Source organism: Periophthalmus magnuspinnatus, chromosome 5 (genome assembly GCF_009829125.3).
Source record: "Periophthalmus magnuspinnatus isolate fPerMag1 chromosome 5, fPerMag1.2.pri, whole genome shotgun sequence".
NCBI classification, from domain to species: Eukaryota; Metazoa; Chordata; class Actinopteri; order Gobiiformes; family Gobiidae; genus Periophthalmus; species Periophthalmus magnuspinnatus.
Genome location: NC_047130.1, coordinates 33,341,890 through 33,352,930, shown reverse-complemented (window position 1 = coordinate 33,352,930; position 11,041 = coordinate 33,341,890). Strand labels below are relative to the sequence as shown.

Sequence of the window (11,041 nt, the reverse complement as noted above, 5' to 3'; positions counted from 1 at the left end):
GCAAACACACAGTGTGTCAGTCCAAGCACAATATAGGAACAATATACATAAAAACAACAGTGCAAAACTTCAAGAACCACTACCCTTGGAATTTAGCAATTTAATCGCTGAGGGCACAAAAGAATTTGAAAAACGATTTGTTTTCCTTATTGGAGCATAAAAGCGACGTCCTGAAGGCATCCTGATGAAGTCAGGAGCCAGACGATGGAGGGGCAGAGCCAGGAGACACTTGGCTTTGCTCAGCACCCGCTCCTCCCACAGAGAATGCAGCTCCCTCTGCAGGTGTGATGTTGGGATTAAGGAGATCCTCAAAGTATTCCTTCCACTGTCCGACAACATCCTCAGTCGAGGTCAGCAGCTGCCCAACTGCACTGTAAAGAGTGTTGGTGAGGCACTGCATCCTCCTCCTGAGGCGTCGGACGGTTTGCCAGAATTTCTTAGTCTATATAGATACTTATTATGACCCAAAGAATCATTATTATGCTTATCTGTAACCATACAGTCCTATTTCTGTCATCACTTCCCTTTCCTTTACTTGTCTTCAGGTAAGGTTGCTGAGTTGGTGGACATCCTGACTGAGGCTCGTACTGAGGTGAAAGTTGGTCTGCATTGTGCTGAGAGAATGCGCTACACCGCCACTCGCACTGGCATCATGGGGCTGGCTTTACTCATTCTGGAGCTAGCCATCGCAGCTGTGCCCTGGTTGGCGTTGGGAGCGGAGCAGCCTTTCCCTCGCACCTCCTTCTACTTACTGGCAGCCCTGTGCTGCACCATCCTCATCACAACATTTCTGCTGTATCTCTTTTACACAATGGAGCTCAAGTCCCTGCAGGGGGCAGAGGATCAGATGAGGCTGGCTGTGGGGGGCCTGCAGGAGAGGCTCAGGGGGGTCTCTGTAGACCACACTCCACTCCGCAAACCTCCAGAGGGAGAAGAGCCCAGTGCCTTTGACACAGAAAAATAACACTGCTCCTATCTGACTTCATTAAATCATTTAAAAGGAGCACTCTGTAACTTTTCTGGTCTCCATGGGGATGTTATTACTTTGATGATGATGCATTGGCTTTATACAGCAGCTTTCAAGACACCCAGGGCGCTTTACAATGCATTATTCATTCCCTCCACAGACAGACGCGAGGCTGCCAATCTGCACCCTTGGCCCCTCTGACCACCACACCACTTTCATAGTTGGGCAATGTGAGTGTAGTCTCTTGCCTAAAGATACAGATACAAGCCAGTACCGTCACTAGTGTGACACCGGCTATTCCCACTCAACGCTTTACAGTGCTGTGAAAAAGTTGTTGCTCCCTTACCAATTTCTTACTTTTTCTGTACCTTTGTCACTCTTAATCATTTCAGATCAAGCAAACTTAAATATTAGACAAAGATAGCTCACAAGTAAACACAAAATGCCGTTTTAAGTGCCTTTTAAGTGATTTTATTTATTAAGGGCAAAAAAAGCCATCTGAATCTACATGGCCCATGTGAAAAAGTAATTGCTGCTTAAGAACTGTTTGAACAACCCTTAGCAGCAACAACTGCAGTCAGACATTTGCGATAACTGTCAATGAGTCTTTCGCATCACTGTGGAGGAATTTTGGCCCACTCTTCTTTGCAGAATTGTTTTAAATCAGCCACATTGAATTGTTTCCGAGCACAGCAGCTCTATTGGGTTCAGGGCTGGACTTTGACTAGGTCACTTCAAAACCCTCATTTTGTTTTTTTAAGCCATTCAGAAGTGGGCTTGCTGATGTGCTTTAGATCATTGTCCTGCTGCAGAACCCAAGTGCGCTTCAGCCCCAAACCATGATACTACCACCACCATGTTTCACTTTTGGCCTGATGCTCTTTTTTTATCAAATGCTCTCTTCATTTTAGACCAAATGAAACAGAATTCACCCCTCCCAAAAAGTTTAACTTTTGTTTCATCATTCTACAGAATATTTTCCCAAAAGCTTTGGGGATCATCAAGATGTTTTTTGGCAAAAGTGAGATGAGCCTTTATGTTCTTTTTTGTCAGTAGTGACTTTCGTCTTAGAACTCTGTCATGCATGCCATTTTTGCCTAGTCTCTTTCTTAGGGTTGAACCATGAACACTGGCCTTGACTGAGGCAAGTGAGGCCTGCAGTTGTTTAGATGTTGTTCTGGGTGGCTTTGTGACCTCTTGGATCAGTCATCGCCGTTCTCTTGGGGTCGTTGTTGTAGGTCTGCCCTCGGAAGGTTCACCACTCTACCATGATTTCTCCATTTGTGGACAATGGCTCTCATTGTGGTTTGCTGGAGTCCCAAATGTTTAGAAATGGCTTTATAACCTTTTCCAGACTGAGACATGTCAGTTACTTTTCTTATCTGCTTCTGCAGCTTTCCACATTGATATGATTAATCACAGCTGCCTTATCATTTAAAGGGGATAGTTACTTTTGTACGCAGGATCATGTAGGTTTCGATAATATTTTTCTCTTAACAAATAAAATCACAGAAAAGCTGCATTTTATGTTTATTTGGGATATCTTTGTTTATTTATTTTTAATTTTTTTTTTAATGATCTGAAACAGTTAAGTGTGTCACACATGGACAAAAATAAGAAATCATGAAGGGTGCAAAGATTTTTTCACAGCACAGTATGTACTTTGCCTGGAATGTCCACTGCATGGCACTTAACTCATCTGTCTTACATCTATTAAATTACAGGTGTTTTTATTGCTCAAAAATGCCTTATTCAAATACTTACATTTGCACGGTGAGTGGACTTGTCTATCCACAGATCTTGACTTGCTGACCTCGCCTGCTTGTCCTAATGGAGAAAAAAAAATCTTCTGTGGAACAAAGTAATAATAGCTCCATGTTCCATAGTGCACCTTTAACATATTGTAGTATACAGTTGCATAGAGATATCTTCAGAATGTGTTTTTACTTGAGATTTGTATTATATATATATATATATATATATATATGTATGTATATATATATATATATATATGATATGTATATATATATATGTATGTGTGTGTATATATATATATATATATATATGTGTGTGTATGTATATATGTACACATATATATATATATACACATATATATATATATATATATATATATACACACATATATATACACACATATATATACACACACATATATATACACATATATACATATATATATACATATATATATAATATATATATATATATTATATATATATATATATATATATATAATATATATAATAATATAGTTAGTGCTGTTCAATGATCTGCTTGATATTCCACAGCATTTTTATTAGGTTTTGCTACTGCTGTGCTCAAAATGAAATATGAATTGTCCTCAAAGACCATTCAACTGGCATTCCTTTCACAGACATTTCACTGGGACCATTTGGTTACTGATGACATGTCAGGGTTTTGTTTATGTTTAAATGATGAATAATGATATTTTAGTTGTGCCCAAAAGAACAAGAAAATATGTGTGCACATTCACACAGTTCACTGCAAAGTGTAAGTGTTTGTGAACAGAAGCCAATACAGTGATGTTCTAATTTTAATAGAAATCACTGTATTAGCCTCTATGGCACTTGAAACTCCACAGACTGACTCTACCCTACTATTTTTATTTTATTTTTGGCTAAAGATGACCGGCACACTCCTTCATTATATGCACTCCAGGGTGCACTTACCTTTCTCTTACTTAAAATTATTTGTCGTAGTGCGCAGTGACTAAGCTGCATAATGACCTTTGCTTTAGACAAGTTGCTTAACACTTATTTTTGTTTCCTAAAATGATTTATTTCTCCTTCTAATTTTGGAAAAAAGCACAATGTATTTTATTTAAAGGACATGTTATAGCCTGTTGTTCTACATAAGTAATGATGACTTCTTAATATTGATAAGATGATAGATATAGATACAGAATTTACGGTAATTACAATAAAAAAAAATAAAAATAAAAACTTATTTGAAACAAGTGTCTGCGTGCATCATGGTGCTTTAAAAAAATGCTAAAAAAAAAAAAAAAAAAGTATGAGCTCAATCATGGCCAGGGCTGTCCTCTCTCCCTGTGGCCAGCAGATGGCACTCGAGGTTCTCCAAAAGAATTTCTGAAATAATGCAGTTTGGTCGCTAGAGGGCTGGGACCATGGATCTCGGACCCATGCAACTATTTCCACAATACGAAATAAAAGAAAACCAAACATTAAAAGATTAAAGTTAATAAGTATTTTTACACATGATTGCCGAACTGAACTGACAATATTACAATTACCTGAAATTTACACTTTTGTTGATATATTGAAGCCCAAAACGCAATATAGGTAAAAAAAAAAAAAAAAAAAAAAAAAAAATATATATATATATATATATATATATATATATATATAGATATATATATATATATATATATATATATATATATATTTCCAATATATGTGTTCTTGTAGTCTACTATATTTGCATAGAGTTAGGTCTGATTTACAGATTGAAAAACATTGGCTACTAATAGGCCTACATGTGTTCCTTTTATACCGTCAGTGTTCATCTGTGCTATTAGGCTCTATCATCAGCATACATTTTGTAAAAAGTTACATTTCTAATGTTAATGTTATAATAGCCCACTAATTCTGTATCAATCCCTGCCATGACTTATGCCTGTGAGAGGTTGTACCATCTACTGTATATATACATTCTATTTCTTCTATTATGCAGTCTATGGGTTGCGTTTGTGTGTGCGCGCACGCGCGCGTGTGTAGATCATAGTGTAGGTGTGTGTAGTAGGCAGACAAAGCTCAGCAGCTGACACTGAGCTGGGTGCGGCCACAGACGCAGGGCAGGGCAAGGTGCGTTTTTATCACCCCACTCTGCGCCCAACGTTTTCCTGCACTGCCTCTCGTTAAAGTCTCCGCATCAAACTCACACGCTCTCAGTGAAAATGACTACCCTAGACCCGCTGAAGTCCGTCATGGCCATCGAAAACGTGGAGGACACTTCGCTCGCCCTGCCGTCGGTAAACCAGTACCGCTCAGGGCAACAGCGCGTCCTGGAACAAGTGCAAAAAGTGCGTAGATCCAAGTCGAGACACGCGAGTGTAAGAAGTGGATCTACCTCTTTATCTCCCACGGGTAAGAGCTGCACACCAGGGTTCGATTGGCCTCGTTTGACTGCGGACTCTTATTTGTGCATGCATTTGTGTGGGAAAGCCAAGCCTGTGACAGCTAATTTTACTGTTTGTAAGCCATAGAAACTTAATTTATTATCGTTGGAAAGGTAAAACTTTAGAACCTAAATAAACAGATAAGAGATTGATTTAAATCATCCAATGTAAAAGTTGATAATAGAAGATAAACTTGGTAGAAGATTCAAATTGTTGTTTTATTATTGTATCACACGATTGTTGACAAGGTTATGTGTTTGTTTTAACACCACTTCTAGAATGGCCTTAAATATATGTACTCATAAATCATTGGGCAGTTTGCCATAGGAGCTGTGTTCACAACTGTTTTGTCTTTTATCTGTGTCATAAATCATTGGTTACAAGAAGTATGTTTTGTGCAGATTATAACAGCTGATGTCTCTTTTCGTTCTAGAGCCCATATATGACTCTGTGGATTCAGTGAGGTCGACGGCATCTGTCTATATGAATGGGAATGTGTTTACTGGAAATGGCATTTCTCCAGTTGTAAGTCTGTTTTATTATTATTATTATTATTATTATTATAATTACTCTTTATTTGTGTTTTATCAACTTTTCAGTGTTATTCTTTAAAATAATTATTACAGACAGAAATATTTGACATTTTGATTTGCTTATGTGCAGTCCAATTGTGTCTTATTTCAGGATAAACTATTCTGGGAACTATAAACTGGAAATCTTCTGAACAGTCTTAAAAGCTCCAACGTAAAAAGAAATACGGATCTCCTTCTATCAGTATGGGACTTACGCACCCATGGCTCTATGGACAGTAGGTAAAGCCAACACCAGTCCGGAGTGAACCAGGTCTGGCAAGGCAGCTGGATTTCAGCCAAGAGATCCACTTCACCTCAAAGATTACCAATCTCACAAGAGCACCTACCGGCCACCCAGGACCTCTCGTCAGCCTCAGCCTTCACATGTCAATGGCACTGTTAAAACCAAGTCAAGCAAGCAAGTCATACGCACCACTGTCAGTTCAAAAACGTTCCAAAACCTTCACTTCCAATCCAGTAACCGTAACAAAGAAAAAGGAAGAGTTTGTGTAAGTGAATGAATGGAATTTACATGTATATATTTCTATTTTTGTTAAGACTGGTTTGAATAGATGTTTGAAATTGCATTAATTTCACATAGGTCAAATGAAAACAGTGGTGCAGTAGCAATTACCATGAAGCAAGCAGCTGGAATATCTTTCAAAGGTGGAAGACACATTCAGCATTGTGGAGCATCATACATACAACATAACGCTTACATGGACGACAATGCGAAAGAAGAGGTGAATTTGAATATGTAGTTCAATGTGTTTGTTTATTGTGATAGTAAGGGATGTCAATATGGTAATATCAAATATTAGTGTTATGATTATTCTGAGAAGAAATATCACATTTTTGACACCAGACCTTGAAATTCTCGTTTTTGTTTAATTTTAACTATCTAATAATTGATCACCATTCTTTTAGTATGTGAACAGCCTTTAAAATCAAACTTTCAGAATTATAAACTTACTGTGCCATAAACGACCAGGTAAAACAGCTCTTAAACACTAAGGTTATCTGTTTGGAACAATGTTTTGAGTTGAAATTTCTTAATGCTTCTGAAATTTGCACACTATTATTTTTTTAGTTCCGATGAATTATATTGTGACATGAATAAATCACAATCAATAATCTTTACATCTGTAAAATTGAATCATAGTTCATTCATTAGTTATTGGGCACACATTGTTGTTAATATTGAGTTTAGTTGTGTACTGTAAATATTAGCTGATTTTATAAATATTTGATATAGCAATCAACCTAAATGAAGATTTGAATTAGTCATAGCATTAACAGTGTTTTGTTTGTGAAGGTGCTGAAGTACAATGGCATCCCTCCCACTGATAGCTTTGCTACGCAGTCCCAACTCCGGCGGTGGAGTCAGACAGCTTCTGCGGCTCTGCGAAATCTATCCTTTAAAAACATTAAAGCCAAAGAGGAAATCCAGCACTGCAATGGCATCACTGAAACTGTGGCTCTGCTGCAAGAGACTCACTCCACGGAGATGCAAAAACAGCTCACAGCGCACCGTTTGCCAACTTTCTATTGTTTTAGGGCTTATTTTAAGTAATTATCTTTCACTTCACTTTCACAAAAAATTACTTTTGCCCCTTTGTATATTGTATTTATTCAGTGTGTATTATGTTGCACTTTACCACGGAAGTAAGTTCCTAGTTTGTGAACTGTGTTCAAAAACGATCGGCAATAAAAGTCTTCTGATTCTGATTCTTTTTCACACATAAAAGAATCAGAATCAGAAGTTTTATTGGTGTTTAAGGTGTTTTTAAAGTGATATTTGATTGATGAGCTGCTAACATATGTGATTTCTGCTCAGGTCTTTTGTGGAATTTGTCATCAAGCAGACAGCCTCAAGCCAGACTTGTTGAAAAACGCTTTGCTGTTATAATGGAGCGTGTCGTTCTGCCTTACACAACTATGGGAACAATATTGACCCAGAGGTCTTTCTCCATGCGACAGAGTGCATGAGGTAAACAATGTTATGTACATTATGTTTATACTTGAATTGTAAAGCTTTGTAACACCATGCCAAGTGTAGTAATGTAATAATAACATTGCCTACTTAATATATTTTCAGGAACCTGAGTAGCACAAAGCAGGAGGCTATCGACAGACAATGAGAAATGCCGCGGTCTGGTTGACTCCGTTAGTTAGTTATGTAAAGACTGCATTGAAGCCGGCAAGCCAGATGAGAAGGTAAACAGCAGAGGGCTTGGGTTTACTTTGGGCACTGGTTCATCGGCTTTATCTGCTCATCTCTGATCCAGTCATTTCTGCTGACCCTGTCACTGTTTGTCTGAAGCGTAAACATAAAAAACTGACATATCTCAGAGAAGCTAGTCTGTTTGACATCACAATTTTAGTCAAGTCAGTATGGGTCACAAAATTGTCAAATGGTGTGTTTGGTAAAGTTGAGACTCTAAAAACGGAATAATGAAACTATTGTTCATTGTAAGGGTTTATATTCAAATGTTCATATTGTGCACTTATGTTAGCTGACCTGATCTTGTATATGTGTTCTCAACAGTCTGTAGACAACTGTGTGTGCACCTTGCACAACCTGACCTTCCAGCTGGAGGCTGAAGCTCCAGCCCTCCTTCACAAGGATCACGGCTTTGTCCAAAAATTCAACACGGGGAAAAACAACCAGGAGACGTGGGTACCCATTAGCTGTTTTAGTTCACAAAACAAGGCACCATGAGCACGAGGTAGGCCATACCACAGATAGTGTCATTAATTATGCAAAGCTAGGGAAATGTGAAACATGTAGTCATCAAATGAAACCTAATGAAAACTCCTATTACAAAAGTCTACAAAGTCTAGAGGCAACACATGCAACTTGCTAAGTATGACTTGGTTTTAGATTGTGGTTTTTCAGGTGCTAGAATTATCATAGTGTATATCAAAGGTTGCAGCGTTAAGCACTGCAAGAAAACTATAATATATACATATATATTCTTTCATTTATATATTATATTCATATTCACATTTCTTCATTTCAAGTATAATGCTATTCAAGTAAAATGAACTGCCATAATAATTTGTCTTCATTTAACTATGTAGTAGGCTCTCTTTCTTGAACACTGTTACAGTGACCTCAGTCTGGCAGCCACAATGTCTCAGTATCTGTCATGCAGCAAAAGGCGTGGCTTTTTCATACTTTCTCTCAAGGCACTCTGTAAAAAACAACAAACAAAAATAAAACAAAACATTTCCCCAAATTTATATTTTTAATTCTTTAACATTGTATACTCTACTCAAGACAAAAAATATATTATATATAGTTGTCAGTCTTCTATTTATAGTATGTTGGTTCAGACTTCAGATGCATTAAACAGCCATTAGCAGTTTGATGCAAAGTTTGCTTAGCATGCATAGCTTTCACAGACTATGTAAGAGCATGTAATCGTCTACCAATTGTTTGGATGTTTTTAGCGTTATTTGACTCCGGCCATAGAGGACCCACATCCCAGTGGAGCAGGATTGTTGCTTCACTCCAAAACTTTGCAGAGCTACCTGACTTTGCTTACGGTCAAGTCAGAAAGAAGAAACACAAGAGGCGTGTTGTGGAGCTCTACAGAATCTCACTTACATGAAGGCATTGTAAGAATAAAAGCTAAAATCCTATGTAATGTTTTTTGTTGTTTGCATTGATGCTTTTTGCATGCAGGTGTCCAGTGTAATGAGTCATACTATTGTGAACAAGCCTGAATGGACTGCAAGTCATTGGCCCTCTATTAAAATCCAATTAAAGTGAACTTGCAAAGGAACGTAATGGCTTAGTGCGAAACCTCACCCGGGAAACCCAAGCCTGCACAGTGCTCTAGGTCAGTACATCCACTGCTTACGCAATAATCAGCTTTTTGTTTAATTGGCTTTTTAAATTGAAAACATTTTGATTTAGGCAGTCATGGTAAAGCAGTGAAGTGTTTGCATGTGTTTATAACAGCATGTGGCTTTGGCTTGCCTTGTTACTGAAGCCCGTAAAGCCTTGCGGAGCTGGTGGATATAATCAGCGCCGGCACAAAGGAAGGAAATGAATCAGACGATACTCTTGCTATGGCCTGCCAGGCAGCCAACTGTCTCTTCATCAAGGACCCAGAGATGAGCAAGCACCTGCTAAACAAGGATCTCATTAAGTCCCTACGAGATCTCAGCCAGAACAGGTTAGTGCTAGCAGAAAGTGCTTGAATCTGCATTTATTATGAACAGATCTTAATTAGTCACACTGAATGCTAATACCGATGACTCATGGGGAATTATCAGCCTTTTGCTCACACCCTTTTTTTTTATTTTATTATAAGACCTAAAAACGTTTGCTTTTTGTTTTTTCAATAGCTACTCTTCCCAAGTCTAGCAAAGCAGCCTCCCTAGTCCTCTACAACTTGTGGTCCGAAAAAGACACGCAAAGCTATCTGAAAAAGGTAAGTAGAGATTAAAGCATGAGTGCCAAGAGCTGTCAGGATTAGGGGTGTGGGCTTCTCTGTTCAGCCTACGCCTTGTGAACTATTTGTGAGAAACTTGAGGCGAAAGTTTGTGGGATTGGCAAGGTCTTCACAAAGGGCCCAAGGCAGGCAAATAAGATGGTCAAGTGATATGGCTGATATGGCAGAGAATATATCATCAAATATTTGATTTAAATATTCACCAAATGTTGGGCATGATGGGCATGCCAGAATACTGCAATGTTCTATAAAGTTTCATGTAAACAAAACATTTGTTTCTTATTTTCTCAACAGCTTGGCATGAATAAATCATCTTTTGTGAATGATGTCACCACAGCAGTCCACAAGTCAGTTCAAGTTGTTGAATAAAAATCCAGGAATAAATTGTCTGTCCAGATCTGATTTTAGAAATGCTTGCAGAATGTTGTACTTCAGCAGATATTTTTCACTTATTTGTAATAACATTGGTAAAATTTAACCGGTATTTTAGTTTGTGAAAGCATTTGCTAATTTAGATGAATGATTGTAATTATTTTGAGTATTTAAGCAAATGTAGATATTGTTTTTTGAGAATCACTGTAAAAATGGGATATAATTATGATGTATTAAATATTTGGTTAAATAATGTAACAGTTTCTGTCTTTTTTCAGTAATGTTAATTTTACATATTTCACATATTTAAACTTGAATTACTATAAATCATCATATTTGTGACAAGGTCATTCAAGTGTAATTCTGTAATTCTAATTCCTATAATTCTGACTGATTTTGCTGCCTTTTATTTATCTCTTTTAACTCTGCATTAAGAGTCTGTTTTTACAGCCCTGTTACAGTGACCTCAATTTGCCAGTTACAA

The 11,041-nt window shown here is 37.6% G+C and overlaps 1 pseudogene; it reads left to right on the top strand.

Annotated features, from left to right (window-relative positions):
- Nucleotides 1-4,817: 4,817 nt before the first annotated feature.
- Nucleotides 4,818-10,663, top strand: LOC117371649 (plakophilin-1-like; annotated as a pseudogene).
- The last annotated feature ends 378 nt before the right edge of the window (nucleotides 10,664-11,041 follow it).